The 12,217-nt window shown below is 41.8% G+C and overlaps 1 protein-coding gene across 2 annotated transcripts in view; it reads right to left on the reverse strand.

Moving 5' to 3' along the window:
• Positions 1 to 11,201, reverse strand: part of LOC101856777 (chondroitin sulfate glucuronyltransferase) — a 55,886-nt gene extending 44,685 nt beyond the window's left edge. The window contains exon 1 of one of the 2 annotated variants that reach the window (XM_013089306.2): positions 11,041 to 11,201. The gene's annotated coding sequence lies outside the window, so the exon portion shown is untranslated. Of the gene's footprint in view, positions 1 to 6,216; positions 7,608 to 11,040 lie in introns of those variants that run through there. The other variant, XM_035972970.1, reaches the window with a different exon arrangement.
• Positions 11,202 to 12,217: the final 1,016 nt, after the last annotated feature.

Genomic DNA, 12,217 nt, shown 5'->3' on the forward strand with positions numbered 1-12,217 from the left:
CACAATAGCGGCATGTAGCGATTAAAAATTAAAAGACGTTCTTTTCGAGATACAAAGGAGCTGCCTTAGTTTTGATGTTAGAGTAAAGAGAGGGGCATCAACACTGTAACGTTTTCTTAATGCGGGTAAAAAGTGAAAAAAAAAGCCGACAGACAAAACAGACGGGAATCGAAAAAGTCGGAAATACCAGTGGTGTCCTCCAAACACGCACAGAAAGGGACTGAGAGCATTATTTATTTAAAACTGAACACAGGGAAAGTAGACGCATTATTACAAGTAATAAAAGGCACTGTCACAGGAGATATGGAGAACACGGTAGTGCTTTTTTCAAATATAAACAACATAGCAATAATACTAATGACTGATGTGTCCATTCATACGCGTTACATATTATGTAACGCATTATAACAACATTTGATTTAAAAAATAACCAAACAGTTCCAGACAACAGACGAGATCAAAGGTTGAAAGGTCACATCTAAAGCTGGGAAAAGCAACATAAAGCTAGAATTTCGAAGTTGAAAAACACGTATTACACTGCCCCCCCCTTTCCCTAAAAAAACGTTTCATTATGTTGAACACTTCAAGCTGTGGTGCAACGAAAAGTTTTCTTTCTCCACTTTTCTCCCTTTTGAACGAGGCCACGAAACGAACTTGAGCACAATAAACCATACGTGTAATACTTAGACTCACTCTCCCTCTGGAGGCCTGAACACACGCACGCGTCCACGTGTGCGTGCACGCGTGAATGCTTGAGGAAAAAGTATACAGGGTCGGAGACGGTCAAGCGAAAAACATAATTGCTTTCTTTTTGTGGCTGCTGCATTACGGCCGTTAAAGCCCATACCCCTCTGACTCGAAAAAGGTTTTACGCCCTAAAGTAGACACCAGTGTTGGGATTATCGCGAGTAAAGGATCGCAGTACGTTTGTACTGGACTTACGCTTCGGACTGGTCGACAGAGAAATTACAGCATTTATAGTCTCCCCACTTGATGATGTACGCTCGTAGATACGCAGAGGATTTGAGTGAAGGGATAAGGAGACGGCTGGAATATGGCGACACACGCTGATGCATTCCGTCAAAGAACTCCTCACTCTCGCCCCCCCCCCCCCCCCCTTAAGAGGAATCGTATGCTCACGGCGTTCAAAAAATGGAGCGAAAAGGGAAAAGGGTGGAAAGGGAGGGGGGGGGGTCATTTAAGACACATCGGTGTTCTTGACAAACATTCACTGGGTGACGGTAATTGTTAAAGCACAAGAGTAATGCAATTTCAATGATAGTTGTGCTTATTGTCGATGTTATAGAATTTGTTGTTTTCGCCAGTAAACTGCAACACTGGTTTTTTTCGCAAGTTTATGGGGTGGAGCATAAACGTGAATCGGACTCCGCTAATTATAATTAGCATGGCATAAAATGCTTTCTCGCATGAAGTGTACTTCTTTTTGGAAAAGTCACAAAATACTTGTACGGATACAATGTATAGGCCTACCACGTTTCGGTCAACATACCTCTACCACCACGAATTTGGACTGCATTTCGATGCACTTCTCTTAAGCTGAGAAATGTATCAAACTTCCACCATGGTCTTAAAACACGGTTGGTGGCTTGGCATTAGCATGTGCTGTTTCCCACGATGTTCCCCTTCCCTCGCAGTTCACGCTTCCACCCCTACCCCCACTTTCCCATTCCCCTCCCGTGTACATAACTCAACCCATTCCCCTCACTTCCACCTCGGTGGGTAAACTGGGCTTTTTTTTTCTATTTATTGTTTCGCTCCTGTAAAGATTTGTGGGTAGGCCTACTTCTTTTCCTTTCATCAACTCCGAATGGACCCGCGCGGTTGGAAGCGTCGAGTTGATTCCAAGTGGAAGCAGACGAGACAAAAACGCGACCGCGTTACTTGCAGCCGACCCGATGACCCTACATTACCCTGCTCGTTCGGTGTTAAGGTCAGCGCGTCTGTCTGGAACTTAACGAGCCAGAGACAGGTTCGCTATGGCCAGAGAGGTACACCACGAAGGGGGCTGCGGAAAACGAAGAAGAACCGGTTCCGAAGTGAAAACCACAGGCAACTCATTCATACTCGCTGCCTTTAGAATGGGCTGTGCGCGGAAATTTCATGTTCGTTTGGGGATTGCTCATTCTTGACCGAGTTTCACGCTTTGTTGAAGACAGATTATAACGCAAAAATGTACCATCCAACGAAATAATGTTCCACTTCACTTAAGAAAAGGGGAGAATGTTTTGACAGTCACTCAAGTCTGTTTTATAACTATATTATTATAACTACTCAGGTTTCTGAGTAAATTTCTACGACAAAGAATGGCCAAGTGATTTGGATTGAAACTATGAAACTGAACCAGTCTCAAGGGAGCTAAAGTGAGGGAAAAATAATGGCTAATGGGAGTCCGAAGCTTTGACCTCATGAGAGGAACGAGTAGTTGAATTATTCAAAAACCACTCAACTTTTTTTTTCTATTTATTGTTTCGCTCCTGTAAAGATTTGTGGGTAGGCCTACTTCTTTTCCTTTCATCAACTCCGAATGGACCCGCGCGGGTGGAAGCGTCGAGTTGATTCCAAGTGGAAGCAGACGAGACAAAAAGTCTCAGCTCCACAGAGCTTCCTCTAGTGTTAGTGCGCATGCATATGATAAATTAATAAATCATACGCTGGCCCTAGTCACCGCCACTCCCTCATCCCTACCTCTCTTTATACGTATACCCAATTCCCTCTCCTTCATAAAAAATGACAGTGCAATATTAGTTAAGAAATTGAATTGACTCTTGTGACTGCATTTTTAAAATACCTAAATTAAGTACAGTTATAACGTATTCAGCTTTAAAACGTACTCTCCGCTATAAGGCTCCCTTTGTTTGTTTGTTTGTTTAGTATAGGGTTTTACGGCGCTCGCAACTGCATAAGGTCATATGAGCGCGCGGGACACACCTAATACTTTTTCGTTGGTAGGAAATTTTGAATTTTGCCCGGGTGGCGGCCGAAGCCTACTCTTATCGATTTTCGACCACCAAGGGATCTTTAACGTGCGCAACTTGCACACGGGCCCTCCGAGATTTTTCGCCCTTGTCCGAGAAGGCTAGAAGAAGATCAGGGGAGCCAAGGAGTAGCAGTAGAAAGGCTGCAGAAAGAGTCAGGAGCCCAGAGGAGGGGGCAAGGAGGTGAGGGGTGGGGGCAGAAAGTGGAAATGAAAGCAGACAACAGAACATTGTTAGAGATCAGGAAAGGATGTGAAAGGAGACAATTTTAGAGAAGTAAATTTTTTGGTCGCTACCCGGAATCGAACCCAGGACCTTTGAATGAGAGGCCAACACCGTAACCTCTAGGCCACGAGAGCCCCCAGACTCCCTTTTTGAAGTCCCAACTAGAAATGTTACTCTTTAACTTTAAATACTTTGTCAAAAACATACCTCCATAAAACGCCTATGCGCAATATATTGTTTCCTTTTCTAGGGATTTTAGAGCTCAAAAGCCTGTTTACAACACATTGTACATGGTGAAAAGAAAAGAAAAAAGACAAAAAGTGACAGTTTTACTGCATACACAAGTGCCACGTAATAGCTGCAATGCGAGGCCAAATTTCAAGTCAATTTTGCTGTCAGTGGACACTTGCATCCCCCCCCCCCCTTCCTCACATACACACACTCAAACACAAAAATACACTTCCAAACTCTTTGCTTCCTCCACTCCATTCCCCTACCCACTGGTGGGCTCAGCAAAACAAAAACCCAAAGGTTAACACGATTAAAGAAAGTCTTCATTCTCACTGATCAGCATCATCACCATCCTGATCTGTATCCCCATCATGCTCATAAATTCCTCATGCATGTATGTCAAAGTCAATATCACTAGGATTTGAAGTAAAGAAAAACATCCCCCAAAAAATTTCTTTTTTAACTTAAAAAGAGTTAAACTAACATTTTTCAACTGCGGACTTTACATGGATGCCCCGCCCCCTCCCCTTCCTGAAATAAACAATGACGATACAGACAGTCATTCAAGTGGTGCCCCCATGACAGCAACCCCACTGGGGAGCAAATCTGTAAACTAAATTTTCCCCGGGGGGGGTAAATCTGTACCTATAGGACAACCCCACTATCCCTCCCCCCCAAATAACACACATTCACACACAAATTGCATGCTGTGGTGATGTTATTATGTCAAAAAGCGAAAACATAGGCAGTGTCAGAGATCTGATGCATGATCGCAGGATGGATGTTGCGTAAAATGACCAAAACTTTTCTCTAATAATAATAATAATAATAGATAGCATTTGTATAGCGCATATCCCCGCTCAACAGCAGGCTCTATGCGCTTTACACTATATTATTACCCCAGCAGACCATAGAACACTCCGAAACATTCTCAGCTTCCCGGGAAGCATACAGTGCGAGCAGCCGATTAAGCGCTCAAACACTAACAAACTGACAAGATCTTTCGCTGTCTATAGCCGGGTACCCATTCCCACCCATTCTCCAGCCAGGAGAGATTTTAAAGGAAGATGGCTCTTCATGAGATGAAGTGAACTGTACTCCCTCCTGCACTCAGGTAGTGCATTTTTGGTCCAAGCAGTTGTGAGGAGATAAAGAAGAGAGGAGAAATGCACACACGCTGAAATTATAGGCCATTTTTGTTGTTCACATTGTTTTTGAATCGTTAAAAAAAATTTTTTGCTTGACAATTCATAACAACGAACGTTGTTGTTTGGGGAAAAGGTTGTTGTTAAAGTGGGTTATTTACAGGACAAATTCCATAACACAAGCCTGGGTAGCTGTTATGCTGAGGTTGCTCTTATCTAGGTTGATGTTAAGTGGACACCACTACACTGAGGTTTTACTTGTGTTATGAAAACACCATAAACTTTACACAAGTAAATTGCCCTCAACTTCAGATTTAGAGAACAGGTTCGTAAGCATGCAAATTATAGGGCACAAAATATATGTGAAAAGCAAGTTCTGTTGGGCAGGCAGGGTTCTTACACCAAGTGGTTTTTAAGCATAGAGACTTATCGTGCCACCTCAATGCAAGACTATCCGTGAGGACCAGGGCCTGAAAGCGGAAGTTCTAAAATAATTTGGGTAGAAGTAATCTTAGTTTTACTTTTCAAGCTTTGGGCGGGAAAATCAGAGGGGTACCCTGCAAGGTTACAGGAATATCTGCAATTACATTACAGACTTTAATACATTCGTTACAATCTTTTACTTTAAAATCATATCCCATCCATTCATTTAGTCATAAAAGTTAAGACTATTAATTCTTATTAAAAGATGTATTGTGGTATCGGGCTTGCCTAGATTCAAGATTTACAACAGTTATTTCAATAGACAGAATTTCAGGCTTCTCTATGAGAATCTTGAGCTAGACACCAAAACTCTCTATTTAGATATTTAGATAAAATACCCTCATGGGAAAATGTTTACTCCAATACTTTAGGAAGAAATAGAGACTTGTTATAATTTAAGGATATATAAAATAAATATTAAGAATGAAAGCAGTTTAGACAACGCTATAAAAATAAGACCTATAGGGCCTACAGACTCAGTCAATTTCTCTTTTCTATTATCACCAATTTAACTAATTCAAATTCAAGACAAGTAGTAATAATGGTACATCATAGGCTTATTCAGTACTTATCGTTGACATGTAAAGACTTACTTTTACTTTTGTAGGCTAAATTTATACACACATGAGTATTTTATAAAAATAAATGCGGAATATAACCTAACACAAAGAAAGTGGCTAGCTGTACTTAAGTATAGCTAGCCTTCCAGTATGGCCGTACTTAGGTTAGGCCTTATTGACCTAAACCTGTTGAGTACACATGTCTCATGAAGTAACTATTCAGGTTTAAAATACATGCATGTCAGTAAGGCACTTTCTGGTTTCATCTCAAATAAAATACTTTAGGTATTGCGAACTAAAATTTCATTCAGATCTACAATTCAATATTTTTTTCCTTTTTGTCAGTCTACCCATCTTTATTAACTTGTACGGTTAGCCTAGCTGTCTAGCTGTCATTAAGTATGAATGGCTAGCCTCTTCCATAGGGCAAGAGTAATAGCAATCAGCAATCCTAGTTCAACATGCTCATGAAAATATACACTCAGCAGTAGATCTAGTATTAGTTTTCATTAGGAGAACTATATAGATATTATTATTAACTTAAAACAGTAACTTAAACAAAACTGTCAGACATACTAAACTCTTTCCGAACGTATCGCCGATATATCCGTGCGAGTCCACACTAAGCCCGCGCCGATAAAAAAACTTTAAGGCCCGCGGGCTGTCGGGCCGATCACGCTTGGGCCCATTTGGCCCGGGCCGGGCTCGGGTCGAGCGAATAGGCTTACGCGACTCGCACCAAGGCACTGGGCAATCTGTGCACGCACTGCACGAGGCTCGAAATAACGGGCCATGGGCTGCCTCGGGCCTTGGTGTGCGCGTTTCTGTTTTTCCTGCAATATTTTTCTCCGTGGAGTTTATTAAACTTTTTTTTAAAAGTTTTTTTTTTTCTCTTTTACTTTTATTTTTATTTGGAAATACAAACAAAAAGAAAAGAAAGACCGGCGGTGGTTTCCGTAAATCGGTTTCAGTTTGAATCCTGCTAGTTCTACGCGTCAGTACGCGTGCGATAACTTTTAGTTTCAGTTTCCGCTCCGGTCGTATTTTTCAAAAACCCTTGGCCTAGTCTACTTTCAACTTTCAACGCTAGGCCTAGATTGGGCCAATCTAATTGGCTAGCCAGTGCATCCGGTGTTTATACAGATAGGTTCCTCTCCTACATTACTGCACAAAGCAAGGTTACATATTTCTATAAATAAGTAAAGCGCATGTGTTGAGAGTGCTATAGATTAATTAAGATTGTATAAAAAACTAAACCACAGCAGGTTGTTTCATCCAGTAGTATGCCATTGTGCAAACTTTCGAAAGAATCAAAGTAGAATCTCACACCCTTCACATTTTTAAAATGGAACGAAAAGCCCGTTACACCGGCCCGGCCCGTTTAGTGCGATCAGAGTACAGTGCGGTGCAGCGCGCAGACAGCGCACGGGCTGGGTCAGCCCGATCAGCGTTAACACAGTCAGAAAGGTACTGTACAACAATGCAAAAATCAAACCTCGCATCCTTGAGAAAAGTTGCTTTGCTTTTTTCTTCTTTTTTTTTTTTGGTCAATTAAGAAATTAGTAAAAAAAAGCCAATTGAATCGAGCCAAAGTGAGTGACTGATCGGCCCGTTTCGGGCTCTCTGAAATGGCCCGGGCCCGTGATCACATGACTATGATCGGGCCGATCGATCTCGGGCCGGGCTTTATCACGGGCTTAGTCCACACCCCTTGCGGATGTATCGCCGATATATCAGCAGTGACAGGGTGCTTCAGTACTGTTTCGTCTTATAACGATCCGTCATTTATAATTACAGTCGAACCTGTGTAAGACGGCCACCCATTGTCAAGGAGAAAAGTGGCCATATAAGACAGGTGGCCCTCTTAGGCAGGACTAACCAAGATGAAGAAAACAAACCATTCCTTTCCAAGGTCCCAATCTAAAGGAGCTGCATTGTTGTTGTTGTTTTCGCTGGGTTTTATTTTATTTTTTAAAATTTTATTTGGTTGCTGCTTTTGTGCAAGGGTGACAATAAAACTAAATGTGTGAGACAAAGAGGACCAAGTGCTATGGTAAAACAAACACATGGGTCGCCACCACTCGGAGAACGAGCGATGTTTCTGTCACAAGTTCATGTTGACGTCCATTGTTACTTTGCTACAGACTGGGTAAACAGTGACCACTCATCTCACTCACAATTTGAGTGTATGAGTTCTAGGTGGGGCTTATGAGTTATGAGGGATCACACGCTTCCCTCACCAGCAGCTGAAAATTTGTTACCTATAGGTCAACAGTGGGAGGGGCTTACGAAACATGATCGGTTGGAGGGACTACCTAACAACAACCACAGGTGAATGGATTATGACGGCTCGCCCACAACGCCAGGGGCCAATGCATAATTTATCATTTTATGACAAAACGTAATGGAGTCACTACAGTGGCCGTTTAAAACAAGTGTTATAGTTTGATGTGATAGGGGTTGAGTGTTAAAATATGGTGGCCACGGCCGCGTTGGACAGGTGGCCGTTTTACACAGTTCAATTATAATTATATAGAGAAAAAATGCAAGGGGGGAAATGGAAAGTGGCCGTTTGTACAGGTGGCCCTCATGGCAGGTCCAACTGTACTTTTAATTGCTATTAAAAAACTCAGAAAGGATTTAAGAAACGAAAACATCTAGTTTCACTTTGTCAAAGCGTGGGTTTGGGGGAAAACGAGTGAATTAGTTCTTGCGGTCTTGCATCAACAAAACGATGTAACCAGACTCAGTATAAATGTCAAAACTCAAACAAAAATTGGAAATTGTTTTCAAATAAAAAGCTATGCATTCACAAATTTATGGATTGCTCTCTTGGCCTGTATATGGTGAGTTGTGACTCGCGGACAGGCTTGCCGTACTGTGTCGTGACGTTGCGAACTCTCGTGGCTCTAGGTTCACTCAGTACATATTACAGAAGATTCTCTTGTCGTTTACGTTGAGAGGCTTGCACCAAAAAGTGTAAGATTGTTTTTTTTCCATAGTCGGGTTGTAAAAAAGAAAAAGCTCTATTCAATGCACTTAAAAATTAATATATGGAACGGCTTTTCTTACGATGTAAAGGCCGTTTTTTAAAATGTGCACGGGGTAAGCGATTCGTCGTCGCACACAAAAGATCTCAGTTCGATTCCCATATGGGGAGAAATTTTTACTAAGAACCTCCGTCTTTCTGCTGGGGCGTTGTTCCCTCTCAGCCCAGGTTGGCCCTAACATTGGGTTGAAGTGGGCCTAGCCCGTCTCCTAAATGTTCTGTATTATGTCATTGGGAGTGTTAAACATCTACAAAAGTAATATGCTACATACATACGATACAAAAGCCAATCACAACGACCCCTGGAGTTTTCCATTCTAAGGTAATCTAAGTCTATTTATTACTAGATTAGGTCTCTGTTACTACAATACCACGCTCCCTCTCACTTATCCACTCGCTAAGCTGATCAACGATGGGAAGTTAAAAATAGCTTCGGCTCTCTACGTCTTGCACCAAAACAAGCACAGCCTCTCCCTTCCTCCACGGTTCAGAGTTCACGCTGAAAGCGGGGTGGACTACCGGTCTTGATAGTAGTTACTCCAAGGTCTCGCTGCTTGTTGCTGGCGATCGGTGTTGCCCTGCATACGCGATAGTGGGGCACAGGTGTCTTGTCAGGTTGCGAACAAGCCATGGGACACAGAGCAAGAAATGGGAGGCAAAGCAAATTCTGGGACTCAAGTGTCAAACTATGCTGCAGACAGGATTTAAGACTTGACGGCCGTCCGCTGCTCTGAAACTTTCAATTAATGGAGCAGACCCCAGGCGGGCCCTGCGTTATGCCACGCAGTGACACTGTGAGCAGGGTCTCTCCCCCCCCTCTCTCTTTCTGACGTAAGTGGCTTCGCGGATTGCGAGCAGGGTGGGGAGGATGAAGTGAAGGGGACTGACACTAGTGACTTCGCGGATTGCAAGTTGGTGAGAACTAGAAGCTTAGGCTAGACTCAATTTATCATGCTGGTGATTTGATTTGATGATTTGACCAAGTGATTTGAGGCTTGTGGCTTGAACTAGGGGCCTGCGAGCACGAGCGGGTTTGCTACCGGGGTACAGCTCTATTCTCCACTTTTGGCCCCAAGAATACTGACTTCAAATACTCGGCAGATGTATCGATGTTTTATCCGAAAGAAAGTGAGAGATGCGCTGCTATTTTTCAGTAAAAAAATAGCAGTATAATTCACTAGATCTAGAAATTAGATCTAATCTAATTCTTTTTAACAAAGGGGGTTTTAGGCCTGTAAAATAAGGGGGGGGGGGTGATTTTACAATGATGTTTTGTAATACAAATAGGTCCGACCTCTTGCTCGCTGGGAACTCCTGTACAATTGCGGTCCCGTTTAGGGATACTCGTTTTGACCCCACCAATGATTACTTCTGGTTCTAAACGATTACTTTTTGATGCGCATGCCGATAGGCCTATGGAAAGATAACCAATCAATCCTAATTGCAAAACATCAAATTATGGTCAAACTCAGGGCAAGCCCCCCTGAAACCCCCCTTACCTTGTTAATACTGCTAATTTTATAGGCTAGATATACTGATAAAACATCGATACCGAATATTTATAATTCAGTATCGATATCCAGTAGTCTTTGCTTGAGTGATTTAGTGCTAGATCTAGATCTAACGGGACCACAATTGTACAGAAGTGCCGTTCGCTGAGCATCAAACCATTCAAGCATCGGTATGCACGTCGAAAAGAAATCGTTTAGAACCAGAAATAGGCGCTTTTTCGGTAGTTCCCACCCCGCAATTGTTATTCGCCGGTTTTGGCCTCAAGAGAGGGGGGTTTCAGGGGCTAATAAAAATGTAGTGTGGCATGCCCCCCTGAATTTTACCATAATTTGATGTTTTGCACTTGTTAGATTTGCTATCTTAGCTCGCATCAAACGTATAATAGATCTCGATGTAGATATCTAGATCTAGATCTAGTTCAGGCTCAAAATATAAGGGGGGTGGGAACTACCGAAAAAGCACCCAGAAATAATTTCGGAGGTGAAGCCAAAACCCACACTCCAAAGACAAAGTTGTCCTTGGGCCAAAACCGGATTTATCACCAAACAAAAAACAAAAAAGCCTTTGATTTCGGCGGTACAAGGCACTCAATCGACGGCTGGTAGACTCGTAGACTAGATCTAGGCCCTAGGCCTATCTATGTCAGAGGCTAGGCTAGATCTAGAAATCTAAGTCTACTGCTAGAGACTACGGTACGGCGTCTAGCCTACACTACAGTACAGTAGTGTAGTCTTTTTCTAACTTCTACGACTACGATGATTCAAGTAGATTTCTAACTAGAATCTATCACAGGTCCTAAATCGTCCATGTTTGTCAATAAAAGAATGTTAAAATCTTACCTGAAACGATGAAAAACACAACAGTGGCAAACACATTCAACAATTAGCTAAAAAACCTAGACTCTAAGTAGATAACTTCAGAAAACTTTTGTTTCTTCCCCGGTTCGCCTACGTAGTTTTATGATCTCGGTCGACAACTTCGACGAGTGTAAAGGCCAGGTAATCGTATCTTTTAGTGTTTGGGTTCACATTCATGAAATTTGACGCGTAAATTTGTACATGTTTTGAACAATAACATCATCTTTCATTCCACGATAAAAATCGTTCTAAAATACAAAGACAGTTATGTCAAATTCTAAATTAGTTCAGATAGTAATTCTGCTATCAAATGAAGTTTGAGTACCCCCGTGTCAAAGAGAAAAAAGGCATACGCCGATTGCCATCTTCGTATTCTACACGACAAACTGGCAGAAATATAAACGACATGATTGCCTTTGCTTGGAGAAGGGAGGGGCTTGGGGATGGGGGTAGCCTGTGTCTATCGCTATGTCATTTGGTTGAGGAATTTTATTCATTGCGCACCTAAAATGCAAGGTTTACATAATATACTTTTTTTTTTTTTTGCAGACGGTAAATGCATATATACTTTTACATTTATTTATTAGAATCAAGGCCTGCCCATTATGCAAAACCAATGGTTTGTGTGGGTTGAATAAAATAGTAGGCATCACTTATTTTTACTGGAAGGGTTGACAAAGACAGGTCCATGGATGCATGGATCATAAAAATGATAGTAATATAATAGCCTACTTGCTAATCAACAAACAAAAATGGTGACTGAGAGAACGTCTATTCATATGCCTGCATGAAAGAGCTGTTTCTATGGAGTTGGCAAACAGCAAATTTCTTCTTCCTCAGCTCTTCCATCAGTAACACCACCACTACAACCCCTATCTCCTCCTCCCCTTGTTGTTGTTGTTGTTGCTGCTGTTGTTGTTGTTGTTCTTCTTCTTCTTCTTTTTCTTCTTCTTCTTCTTCTTCTTCTTCTTCTTCTTCTTCTTCTTCTTCTTCTTGAGATCAATACAATGATTAGTTATATTTTTAGGACAACTCAGCCACTACAAACTTGACACGGAAGTTTTTTTCAACAAAAAGTAGGTGAATAAAAATAAATTAAACTTTAAGAAAGGTTAATCAATCGTTAGAACTAGCAAGTGGGTGCACATAAAAATAAATT

The sequence above is a fragment of the Aplysia californica genome, unplaced genomic scaffold (genome assembly GCF_000002075.1).
Source record: "Aplysia californica isolate F4 #8 unplaced genomic scaffold, AplCal3.0 scaffold00025, whole genome shotgun sequence".
NCBI classification, from domain to species: domain Eukaryota; kingdom Metazoa; phylum Mollusca; class Gastropoda; order Aplysiida; family Aplysiidae; genus Aplysia; species Aplysia californica.